Source organism: Schistocerca gregaria, chromosome X (genome assembly GCF_023897955.1).
Source record: "Schistocerca gregaria isolate iqSchGreg1 chromosome X, iqSchGreg1.2, whole genome shotgun sequence".
Lineage (NCBI taxonomy): Eukaryota > Metazoa > Arthropoda > Insecta > Orthoptera > Acrididae > Schistocerca > Schistocerca gregaria.
The window spans coordinates 451,897,951-451,911,335 of record NC_064931.1 but is presented as its reverse complement, the minus strand read 5'-3'; the positions used below and the strand labels follow the sequence as shown (position 1 = coordinate 451,911,335).

Here is a 13,385-nt window from a genome sequence, read left to right as displayed (position 1 = left end):
GAATGAAAGTAAAAGTAAATATCTATTTTCATTGCAGATCAGTACAGTGCACTGTGTCACTGTGGCCAGTGTACACAGTTCAACAAGCCTCCAAGCTTAGATGATGTTATCACTGTCACCTTACTGCAATAATAGGTTTCCAGCACAAGAAATTGCCAACCAAATTGGCAATGTCATTCAAAACTTCAAAAATTATCTTGTGACACAAAACATTGACGATCAACATCTCAATGGGTGCCCACATTCAACAACACCAGTTGCTGATTACTACCAATTACGGCTTATGGGTAATGCCTAGCAGAAAGAAACAGAAATGTGCACAATCTTGTGTCAACCCAGACAGTCTCCACGTGATCAATATGGTCTCTAGGCATCCATTGTGAAGTACAGTACCAACTGCCTGTTCTTTGCTGCATTACCCTGCTCCCCAGCCTAAGTCATGTCTTGGGTCAGTACCAGTCTTTTATCTGACTGAGTGTAATTTGAGAGTCAAGCAGTATTGATACAGGATACTTGAACCTATTGTCCACCCGTAGAGTCAACATTTTGGTGATGGATTAATCTTTTAAAACAAAGCAGGCACATACTGCATACACCTTGTGAGAATCTTCCTCCAAAAGGCAGGAGTCAACTGAATGGAACGACCAAAGGTAACATGGTACTTTATGTTACCCAGCAGCAGCTCTTTACTTCATAGATGTGCAGAGCTATGCTCTTTGAATAGATTACCTTTACTTTGGTTATGATTTTGTTAACATATCACAGTGAAGTTGCTACACACACACACACACACACACACACACACACACACACACACACACACACACAAAACTGCAAGAATGCAATCCTCAAACTATGGCTAAGAAGCAGCCAAATGCATATATGTAAATAGTCAGAATGTTATTGTACACAAATTTGAATGATGTGTAACGCACTACTGTGATAAAGACATTCCATGTCATAAAACTAGTCGTGATTAAGATTTATGTAAGATTTACCTAATCCATTCTTACTACCTACGCCAACCTCAATGACAGTGCCCAGCTTCCTGCAAAGAAATTTACAAAATCTGTTACTAAACATTACATAAAACAATCTCATCATACTCCTTGCTCAGATTACAAGAAAAGTGAGAACTGGTAAACACGGTGAGTGGAGTGCGCAGAAACAAATCTTGTTTGGTGAACAATTAATGGCCAATTCCACTTTACACAACCACTTCTCCTATTTCACGAATACGGTATATTCCGATTTTATGAATGTACTTCACATACTGCATAAAAGCATACTGTTATATTATGTTTCTTCTTCATGACATGTACTGTAAATTCATAATTAATCAACCAGAATTCAACACTGATAGTCTCCTAATATGCCAACAAAAAAAATTACAGATTGACATACACAAATAATTTGATCATTTATTTACAGATGTGGAAAACTACACAGATGCACTCACGCAGTAATGTTCTTTAACACTTCAACACATACACAACATATTAGTACTATTAAAGTCGTTTTTATAAATTACAGAAACACCACAAAAGTAGTAACAACTGAAAAACTACTGTGTCTGCAGTATCCAATGCCTCTGCCTCTGACCGTGGCTACCCCCATACACATATGGAACAACAAGCTGGTTGTGCTCCTGCTCTGCAGGGGACACTCCCTCAGCAGATCCAGATATCAACAGTTCAGCAGGCACAATGTATTAAATACAACAAGGTGGATTAATTCCTAAACATGTGATTCTTTTTTGAAGTACAACTCCAGGTGGCACCACAGAAATTTGCAGCACTAGCTTCACAATTCACCAGAAGAGGCACCAGCCACAAGACCAGTGGCACACACATTCCTGACAACAGCACCACAATCTACAGTATTACTTCATTTTTGCAAATGATGTGCTATTCAAGAATCAAGCAAATATCACTACAATGTGTGTGTGTATTTAGGAAGGCCACTCTCAACCAGTTCAGTTCACTAAGCCAGTGCAAACAGTTCCAATGCACAACGATCACCAGGATCTACTCCTGACAGTTTCAGCAGCTGTCCAATCTGGAAGGCACTCACTGTAGCCACTACAAGCAGCCAACTGTCTGCCAGGAAACTTCGTCTCCCCCAACATAGCCTTATGTGTGACAAGTGCTCCGAAACTGGTATTCTTGTATGAAACTTAGACTCAACTGTGCTAAGTAGTTGCCATCATTATACAAAGGAATGGATTTTGATTTTTCATCAGTAAGTGCCAGTGCTTAATCAACTTGGGATTTATTATTCTGACTGTCAACAAGTTCAGTTACTCCAGTCATTGTGATTCCTTCTGTGGAATTTCTTCTCTTTCAAGCATTTGTACATGGACAGACTAAATATTACTGTTTATCAAGCATTAAGTTGCGGTACAATTTGTTTGTTATTGTGTAACACTGGTAGTCAAGAGGTGTATCTTGCATTTTTGGATTGAAATAAAAATAAATGCTAACTGCACACTACCTCAATCAGTTACTGAGTGTGTGCTATTAAGTAGGACACATCTGTATCAATTTGATAGAACTCAGCCACAAGGTAGCATAAATGTCATGGCATAAACATAACGTGAGAAGAACTCAAGCAGTAAATGTCTGTCTAATTGTAGAAAATGTTCAGGAAAGGGAGGGGGGGGGGGGGGGGGGGGGGGGGGAACAGGAGTATATATAGTCCATTAAATTTCAGGCATGCAGCCATGCAAATAAAATTTCTTCCACTGATATTTTGGCCACATATCTTCCGACCACTCTCAGAGTGCATTACAAGACTGATGACAAGGTGCCAAGCGCAGCCTTATATGCTCCACCGTGGTGGTACTGCGCTTACGTGTCACAGGCGCTTGTCGCCGGCAAAGAGATACGCTTACACATGTGCAGCCAGTGGTGAAGGCACACAAACATTCAATTTTCTTATCAACGTATGTTCAGTGGCAGTGACACCATGACGACTTCCCTGCAGTTTAATTATCCCACGATCCAGATTCCATGCTTTGTCCAAATTAAAACCATTATCTCTATTTATTAAATTATTAGCTAATCTAATCTCTATAGCTTCCTTGAAGAAAGAATCCCAAAAGGAAGAGGTGAATGTTACAGTCTATCCCTGTAATTCATGGACTGCCTTGTATCAATACAATGTTCAGCCACAGCTGACTTGTCTGGCTGTGATAAGTGTGTGTGTATCTTCGATGCTCCACACATCTCTAATGAACAGTGCATGTTGTTTGACCTACAGATAAGTTCTCACAATTTTTTCAAGGAATCTGATACACACCCGCCTTACGAAGCAATAAATTGTCCTTTACAGAGCTGAATAAACCTGCTACCTTTGTAGGAGGCTGGAAGACCACCTTAACACAGTGTTCACAGTGTTTCTCGAGAATACGGCCTATCTTCGAGGAAAGAGCACCCACATAGGGCAAAAACGCACTCGATTTGAAGGAATTACTATCTTCTTCCCAATCATATACCTGCACTTAAGATTTTATATTGAATGCTTTACGAATTTCTTGCGGAGAAAATCCATTTAAAAATACTCTTGAATGTGAGCCCTGCTTGTAAATTATCTTTACTGGATATATAGTGTGCCCTATGCACTAAGGTCTTAAGGACACCTATGGTCTGCCAAGGCTGATGGCAGCTACAGGCATGTAAATATAGGGTTGTATGTGTTGCTTTATGATATACGGCATGTCCTGAAGTGCCATCAACTTTACGGTGAACAACAACATCCAAAAAGGGAAGACAGCTGTCTTTTTCTATTTCCATAGCAAATTTGATACTAGCATGGATAGAATTCAGATGCTCAAGAAATCAACATAATGCATCAGTCTAGTGTGGCCACACTACACACGCTTATCACATCCAGACAAGTCAGCTGTGGTCGAATTGATACAAGGCATTCCATGAACTACAGTAATGTGAAAATTTTAACATTTACCTCATCCTTTTGAGATTCTGTCTTCAAGGAAGCTTCAGAGATTAGATTAGCTAATATTTTAATAATTAGAGATAATGGTTTTAATTTGGACAAAGCATGGAATCCGTATCTTGGGGTAATTAACTGGGGTAATTAAACTGCAGAGAAGTTATCATGGTGTCATTGCTGCCAAACATACATCTAGAAGCAAATCTGATGTCTGTATGCCTTCACCACAGGCAGCGTGTGTGTAAGCATCTCTCTTTGCCATCAACCAGCGTCTGTGACCTACATGCGCAGTACTCCGCGATGGAGCTTGTAAGGCTGCGCTTGGCACCTTGTCAGCCTTGGAACTCACTCTGAGGATGGCCAGACAACACACGGCCAAAATACCAGTGGAGGAAATTTTATTTGTGTGGCTACATGCTCAAAATTTAATGAAGTACATTACGCCTTGAGAAGTTGAAAATGCACACGAGTATAAATGCTGTACAACCCATTTGCCTAGTGAGCAACGTATGAAGGGCAGAACAGGGGAGTGTTAATGTGCCAAGAGTCATAGGCAAGAGACTGTATGTACCACATGCATGGTAGGTCAAACTAGAATTCTCTACAGAATACTATTAGTGGGGCCAAAGTGAAACATTCTCAGTTCAGTACAAAGACTATGTCAATATGATTACCTCTTTTTCATTACATCGCTACATCTTTCATGAAAACTTAACTTCAGCTCTACATGCGAAACATTTTTGTTTCTATTGATTTTTAACTCTGTGTGATTTCATTTGAAGTAGATTGACTGAAATACAAAGCCATAATAAAATTCTTTGTTTCACATGATTTGCATAAACATAAATATTTCTTGGAAGGTTTTGGATTATGCACTCCTACTTTATGAACAAATAAAAATTGGGCAGTTGTGATTAAAATGTGACTATACTTTATTTGCACAAAGGACATTCAATTACAACAACAAATGAACACAAGATAGCATACAACATGTCTGAAATATTTTTCTTCGGAACAATGAAAGGGTATCTCATACCCATAAAATCATGAAATCCCAAGAACAATTGTTACATACAACTCACTAATTTGGTACCATCTGACTACTGGCTGTCACCACATTTAAAGAAATTTAGAGGCAGAAAATGTTCTGAATTCACTGGAGATGTTCTGGTAGCCAGAGATGGATATTTTGTACCCTTACATAATCACACTACTGATAATGAGTCTGCTCATTATAAAAATAATGAACAAAGTACATGGACCTTTGGACATGGACATTTCTCGTTACCAACTGACATGAGAAAGACATTAGCATTTGCTCTATGAATATCTGAAAGAGAAACGTAGTAGGCTATGCCTTCACCAAAGAAATGCAGAGGAAGATTACCTGCTAAAATATCTAGTGCTGATTTAGAAAGAGGTCAGTGCAATGTAAAAAAAGTTGGCACATCTTTTATATAAGAATCACAATCTCCCAATGTCAGGCCATAAAAGTTTTATTTTACTTACTGCAGGAATAGTAATTACTGCAAAATGTGTGGCCATACATACTGTTCATGTGTTTTAATGGCATTCAAAACACTGGTGCTTCCAACTTAGCAGCATATGGCATACACTTTGTCAATTATACTAAAAGTAAGTATACTTGCACCCCTCAACACAAGCAATATTTTTACAATGAATAGCAGAACACTCACCACCCTGCATTACATACTTGTCAAACGCGTTATACACCACAAGCAGAATAATACCAAGAATGATAAGCCCAAGAATCAGTAATGGAACATGTGATGCAATCATTTACCATCTATACAAGCCTCAATGGAAGTGAAATCCAGCACAAACACATTTCTTTAGAGTACTGCAAACACATCTTATGAGATTCATCTCAGTATATTGAGTTACCTTAGGGGGCACTGAATCTTCTGCTGTTTAAGATATTCTACGTAACTGAGCGGTGGTGTGCTACATGAGCCTTAATATATCTTTAAATGTACACACAAACCACCACCTCATACACAGGCACTGCCTTTACCAAAGGTATCAATTTCACAGATGTTTGATAGCTATCAACCCACTTCTGTTACATCAAAAGATGACCAACTTCAATTACAAATGAATATGACATGTGATATAGTCTGAAGTATTTTAGGCATAGCAGAACGATGACAAAAGTTGTCCAAGGATGGCATATGTTGGGCAGATTGTACCTGTTCAGACAGCCAACACATAAACAAATATAAGGTTGGCAAACCCTTCTTTGTTGCATTCGCACAACAGGGATGACACTATGCCAGTATGATGTAGATGTTTCCTATAGCAGCAGTTGTTGCCTGAAAGTATGTTCTAGTGTTCTTGAATCTTTTGGAGCATCGTCATTTCTGACACCAGAACTTAGCCATCAGCACCAGTTTAATTATAGTGTAATATCTGTATTTTTATTTTAATCGCTCTTGCCATTTTGCGTACCACTTTTCTTGGAATACCAGTTCAAGGATGTTAAAGACCTCTGTGGTTGGTACTCTTCTATGTTCCCTCTTTTGTAAGTAACTGCAGTAGCTGGATTGTCTGCTGTTTCATTTCCCAGAATGCCACAGTGAGCTTTTTATGCAGCACGCTAACACTAGTTGTGAGCTCTGGTATCAAGTTTGCAATGTCATTTGCCACTAGATGATTGCTCCATCCACTGTAGAGGTATCTCTGTTATTCCAGTGCTGACCTGGAATTGTAGGAAGTAACAATCTGTTCATCTAGATACTTATCAACATTCAGTGGCTGTCATTGTACAACCATAATTTCAGCTGTCGATCTTTATGTCCTTAGATAGCATGAATTTCTAATCCCTGTGACACTCAGTAGCCAATCATCTCTCCCTTCCAATGGCTTCACAAAGGGTGGACTGTAATTATACTTGAGGTATTTTTTAATAGCAACAAATCCCCACCACCAGCAAATTTAGAGCCCTGATCTATTCTTTGCTAAATAATGCCAAATGACATATATTTTCATTACAAATTATTTTCTAGTTCTGCTAAAACTAAAAGGATTAACATTTCAACACCTGCCTCTCTTCATCTGAGGCTTGGTATGCATCCAATCTGTCAAGGGCTCTTCATCACAGTTCCTTCAGTGAATGACCTCTATATGCCAGATGTCTTCTCCCACTCTCATGTCACTAACAGCCATCATACTTCCAAACATATGGTGGTCTGTTATGTAAGGATTGCAGTGCCACTGCTTTTGATGTGCACATTTTGCGCTCCACCACTGCACTAATAACACACAAACGTAGACTGGCAATGGCAAGGAAACCGTTTCTGAAGAGAAATTTGTCAACATCAAGTATAGATTTAAATGTCAGGAAGCCGTTTCTGAAAGTATTTGTATGGAGTGTAGCCACATATGGAAGTGAAACATGGATGATAAATAGTTTGGACAAGAAGAGAATAGAAGCTTTCGAAATGTGGTGCTACAGAAGAATGCTGAAGATTAGATGGGTAGATCACATAACTAATGAGAAGGTATTGAATAGAATTGAGGAGAAGAGGAGTTGGTGGCACAACTTGACTAGAAGAAGGGATCGGTTGGTAGGACATGTTCTGAGGCATCAAGGGATCACCAATTTAGTATTAGAGGGCAGTGTGGAGGGTAAAAATCTTAGAGGGAGACCAAGAGATGAATACACTAAGCAGATTCAGAAGGATATAGGCTGCAGTAGGTACTGGGAGATGAAGAAGCTTGCACAGGATAGAGTAGCTGCGAGAGCTGCATCAAACCAGGATAAGGACTGAAAACCACAACAACAATGGAAACACATGAATTTTATATAATCACACTTCTTTAAGTAACAACTACTATCAACAGGCTTCTCTCCCTCACCTCATTCACCTCTACTAATGGCTGAATTTGGAACTACCAATTCTCATAACCCAGAAATAGGTCTGCCCAGGGAGTACACTGTTTTTATGCTCACTACTAGTGTAATGTCTTTCAACTGAAGATATCATCAGAATTTTTTATGGAAGGAGGCCTTGAGAAACTAGTCAAATATTTTCTCAAATGGTTGAGTATCAGACACATACATGCTGAGCCCTCACTAAGTGACCAAGAATGCATAAGTGGTTACTGGAATCCTATTGCCAAAAACAAAGGGAATGTATGTTTCTAACAGATCTCTAACAGAAAAGTTAATAGTCAGCCCGTAAGGTTTCTACTATGCTTACCACCGCATGGAAACAGTACAGCAATGATTTTTTTGTTTACAGTTATCATATACTGCCAGTGTTTACTCCAGAAATTGACTCATTTTTGAGAAAATAATATCTTTGGCATGAATGTGAATTTACACTAACTGTAGATGAGAAAGTAACTGCTTGCTAAGTATATTTATCTATGTACCAATAGAGAATACACAACTTGGTACACTCTATACAGGATATTCAGCCATTTTTAAAGACTTTCATCATTACAATACATGAATTAGTTTAAGAATTTTCTTCTTTATCAAAAGTAATCTACATTTGAATCATTTCATGCTTGAAAAGAATCACTCTGATCCTTTTATGGAACTGCATCCAAAATTACTGAATACTTCTTTGTGTTTCCTGAGTAGCATCATAACTGCCTACTTTCAGATTGAACTTCATGGAATACCCAGAAATCCGCTGTCATCAAGGCAGCTGAGTATGCAGAAAGATCAAAGATTGTGATTACTTTCCTGGCCAACATATCCCATGAATACATTTGCTCTGTGATCTTATTTATTGTTTTAGAATAAGCAGTAACCCTCCTCTGAACTTTTAACTCCAAAAGATTCCCACTTCAAATGATTGTGAACACAAAAATAATTATCAGTTTCTTTTTATTTTCATAGTAACTTTTTACGACCAATGTCTTTACAATTGAAGCAAGCATTTGGCAGCATTTTTCTTGCATCTTTTGCACACCCATTTTCTATGATTCTCTTGTTTTTTTTTACTCATACACATTGCACTGCTGTTTTGTGGGTGACTCATAATGGAGAGACCATTTATTGTCCCTATTTACAATCAACTTAAGATTTTTCCACTTTGTCTTTAAAATGGTCCATTCTTAAACATTTTTGATTACATTAGCAAAAGACTATACATAGGTATAAAAATTTTGTTGACACTGCTTAGAGAATTACCAAAAGCTCCCCAATGATCTTACATAAATGTGTACTGTCTAATGCAATAGATTTCACGCAATTTCTTCACTTTTTTTCCTTCAGTGTGATTTCTTCAAAACTCTCGTGCTTGTGGATGGTCCTCACTATCCTCCTTTGCTATTACTGAAGGGAAACTTAACAGCAAGTTACTTTCTTGGCCTTCTTATAACTCAAATGACGAATTGCTCTTAGTGAGTGTGAACATAGTTGGGGTCAGGTTCATCACATAGTTAAAAATTTTCTCTGCAGTTAGAATCCAGTATTTCAGAATGAGACAGGAACAACACATTAAACCATAGCTCTTCAGTCATGGTTTGAAAAACATGGTAATTAAATTCATCATTTACTTTAACCACTATAATCATCTGATGACAACAGTACTGCCAGTACCACTACGGCCGCAGGTTCGAATCCTGCCTCGGGCATGGATGTGATGTGTGTGATGTCCTTAGGTTAGTTAGGTTTAAGTGTTTCTAAGTTCTAAGAGACTGATGACCTCAGAAGTTAAGTCCCATAGTGCTCAGAGCCATTTTTTTGAACAACAGTACTGAGATATTACAGCAAGAAGCAGACGTACCTTGCTTCTTTGTCTTCTTCAAACCATAACTCTGATTTTGCAACACAAATTATAGATGAATTAGTCCGAAACAAAATGTTTGTACACTTCAGTGGAGTATAAATTGTGAGATGAATAGAGGTGAACACTAGATACCTATACAGGGATCTGTGTGAGCCTCAATTTCCATTGTTGGCTTATCACTATTGCTTCCCGTGAATATCGCTAAGGATGATTCACAAACAGCTTTGATTATTAAAATAATTACTCACTTTTAAAAACACTGTTTAAATCTATAACGATGCTTTTGACTGAATGCAGGTTTGTGAAAAACCACACAGGTGATATTCAAAACTTTAACAGCTGATTTATCACAACATATAGCTGATAACAGATATTCTTTAATTACATTTTTTGTTGTTCTAGAGACTGGTAATTGTTTTGGCTATACTCCTTACTCAAAATCACGACACTGTTCCTGCAACACCTTTTGTGCATATTATTGGTCACATATTTATTCTGGTGTCTGTAATTTGATTTCACAACTCTATAAAACCTTTTATTTATTATACTACAAAAAAGTAAAATATAGGCAAGTTTCTTTAAGTAAATGATTCTGTTACAGCATGGGGGAAAAGCAGAATAGGAAGTGACAAGTGATGCAAGAGTTAAATATTTATCATCTGAAGTACAAACTTTTTTATCATCTGAAGTACAAACTTTTTTATCATCTGAAGTACAAACTTTTTTATCATCTGAAGTACAAACTTTTTTATCATCTGAAGTACAAACTTTTTTATCATCTGAAGTACAAACTTTTTTATCATCTGAAGTACAAACTTTTTTATCATCTGAAGTACAAACTTTTTTATCATCTGAAGTACAAACTTTTTTATCATCTGAAGTACAAACTTTTTTATCATCTGAAGCACAAACTTTTTTATCATCTGAAGTACAAACTTTTCAGTACTTGCTAAGTAAGTTCATATGTGGTAACACATGGCAATTAATAATACTGCTGGTAACTAATGCAGAAGGTAAAATGAAACAACAAGCTTACAACAATAACTAACATTGCATTGTGACAGAAATAACAGTATTAGTTTTATTCAGTCACTGTCACTGAAACACAATAAATAAGAAATAATTGGTCACATAACTTGCGGCAATGAACCCAGGTGACACCTTTGGCAACCACCGATATTTTGCAAGGTGCGCACCCTGTTATTTTCAAAGCACAAACATAGGAATGAGGCGGTGTGCAAGGGAATTTAAAATCCTGGTTTGCAGAGCATATCCAGAAGATAAAATGAACATAAACACAGGCGTGCACCCCCCCCCTCCAACTACCCAACCAATGAAATGATGAGAGGGATAGCATTTGAACGACTGACATTTCAGTAAGTCCTGATGTGGCCTCTCTTCACTTGCATTTCCACAGTTTTGTTATGGTTAACAGAGGTCCCTATTGAGACATATGTTGACTTCCATTTACTTTTTGTTCATTAAACAATACTATGAACAGATGGATGGAGTTGTGATGGCAATTTGTTTGCGGAAGACTTTGAGGAACATGCCTTGGAGCCAGTGGCATTTAAAGTTGTGTGTTTTTTCAAATATATAGAAGATACTTTAGTGGTCCGACCTCATGGTTGTGATTTAAATGGCTTTTTAGAACATCTGAATTCAATCCGCCGAAACAACCGTTTCACAATGGAGATGAAAAAGTATGGTATCCTTCCCTTCCTTGATGTGCTAGTGAGGAAGAAGTTAGATGGTACACTGGGATACAGTCTTTATAGGAAGCCAACTTACACAGACTGATATCTACAGGCTAACAGTCATCACCATCCAGATCAGCATGAAGCAGAACTTTGTACCTTGGTTCACACAGGGCCCACACATCATGTGCGAGCTTTTCAGCTGTGTTAGCCCATCTCAATGTAATCTTTCGTCAGAATGGTTGTAGTGAAAGACAGATCAGATGTGCATTGGGCTAGTGACTAACTGTGCACCGAGGGAGAGATGATAATACCACGGTGGCATCAATTAATATGGCCATTTTGAATTACACAGGAATGACTTCCAAAAGGGCTGAAATATGATGTGAAATACATTTTCTGATCACCATCCATGATAGGGCCCTCTTAGGATCCATGAAGGATGATCTTTGATTGTGTAAAGTGGGTGTCTATCATATTTTTTGCACCTGTAGAATGTCATTTATTGTCTATCAGGACCATGGAGGACAAGTGTACTTAGCATGTGTGTCACACATGCTTACAACAGCTAAGCAAATCTACTGCTGCAGACCATTACCTTGTTACCAATCATACTATTGAGTGTAACATGGAGATTCTTGCAAACCCTGCCAGCTACTGGGATGGTGTTATTAACTAAGCAGTTGAAATAAAACTAGCAAGTGACCTTATAAAGAAAGAGTGACATTTTTTATTAAATTGTGAATAGAATTTTGCTCTCTCCCGTGTCAAGAAACAGAGGAATGAAGTTAATGCTACCTTACCAGTTGGTTATTAATTTTCACTATCTGTAACTTCTGAGGCTAATCATCTTTAGTTGTACGCGCTTGTGCGAGCACACGCGCTTGTGCGAGCACACGCGCTTGTGCGAGCACACGCGCTTGTGCGAGCACACGCGCTTGTGCGAGCACACGCGCTTGTGCGAGCACACGCGCTTGTGCGAGCACACGCGCTTGTGCGAGCACACGCGCTTGTGCGAGCACACGCGCTTGTGCGAGCACACGCGCTTGTGCGAGCACACGAGTTTGTGCGAGCACACGAGTTTGTTGGGGAAGTGAGGGAGTGTAACTTGAGCAGCACTAATCAATCATGCAGAACTGTCTCCATTAGTGTGAATTTGATATGACACATACGTAAACACTCTTGCACTAGTAGTTCGGAATTTGTAAATTAAACAAACAGTTTTACTGAAGTGAAAAAAATGTGCATTAAAATATTCTTTGTAAGGAAGTTTGTATGAATAGGTCTAGGTCTCCGATTCTTAACAAAGAAATTTGACCTACAACATATGACACTATTTAGTCTGTGGTAAAATAAGCAACCATAGTATCCTGACTCCCAAAGCTATGCAAAACACCAGTATAATTTTAACAACCTTTCCTCACTATGGTCCTGAGATGTCACCTGACAGTGTGTGTAGTGTGTGCAGTGACTGGAAGTGATACATGAATAAACAGGGTAGCACAAGCTTTTTACATTATTAAGTAACTTCTTTGCAAAACTATTGTACACTGGGTATAAACCAAATGAGGTAACACTGTTTTAACAGACTGGCCTGGTATTCATGAGGTTGGAGGCTCTAGTCTCCATCCAGTTACCCTGATTTTCTGTGGTTTCTCTAAATTACTTCCGTCAAATGCCAGAATGGTTCCTACAATAAGGCCACATCCAACTGTATGCCCCACTGTAGTTAAACAACACCTCTAACTATGTAAATGGTTGCAGTTATGTTATTTCAAAATATCATTTGTAAATACTATTGCCAAACAAACTGCAACGTGTTTCCTCCTCAATGATGAACATCCTACACTAATGGAGCTACAATGAGTCCAATAAAATGGCTTCCCAAGAAGAAGAGTAACATGCAACACCATTTCTAACAGACTAAGTTGAAGGCAATTTAAGGTGTACATCTTACGGGTAAGTA

The 13,385-nt window shown here is 38.3% G+C and overlaps 1 protein-coding gene across 15 annotated transcripts in view; it reads right to left on the bottom strand.

Moving 5' to 3' along the window:
* The window catches only part of LOC126297419 (single-stranded DNA-binding protein 3), a 325,367-nt gene that overhangs the window by 47,860 nt on the left and 264,122 nt on the right, over positions 1-13,385 (bottom strand). The window lies entirely within an intron of this gene.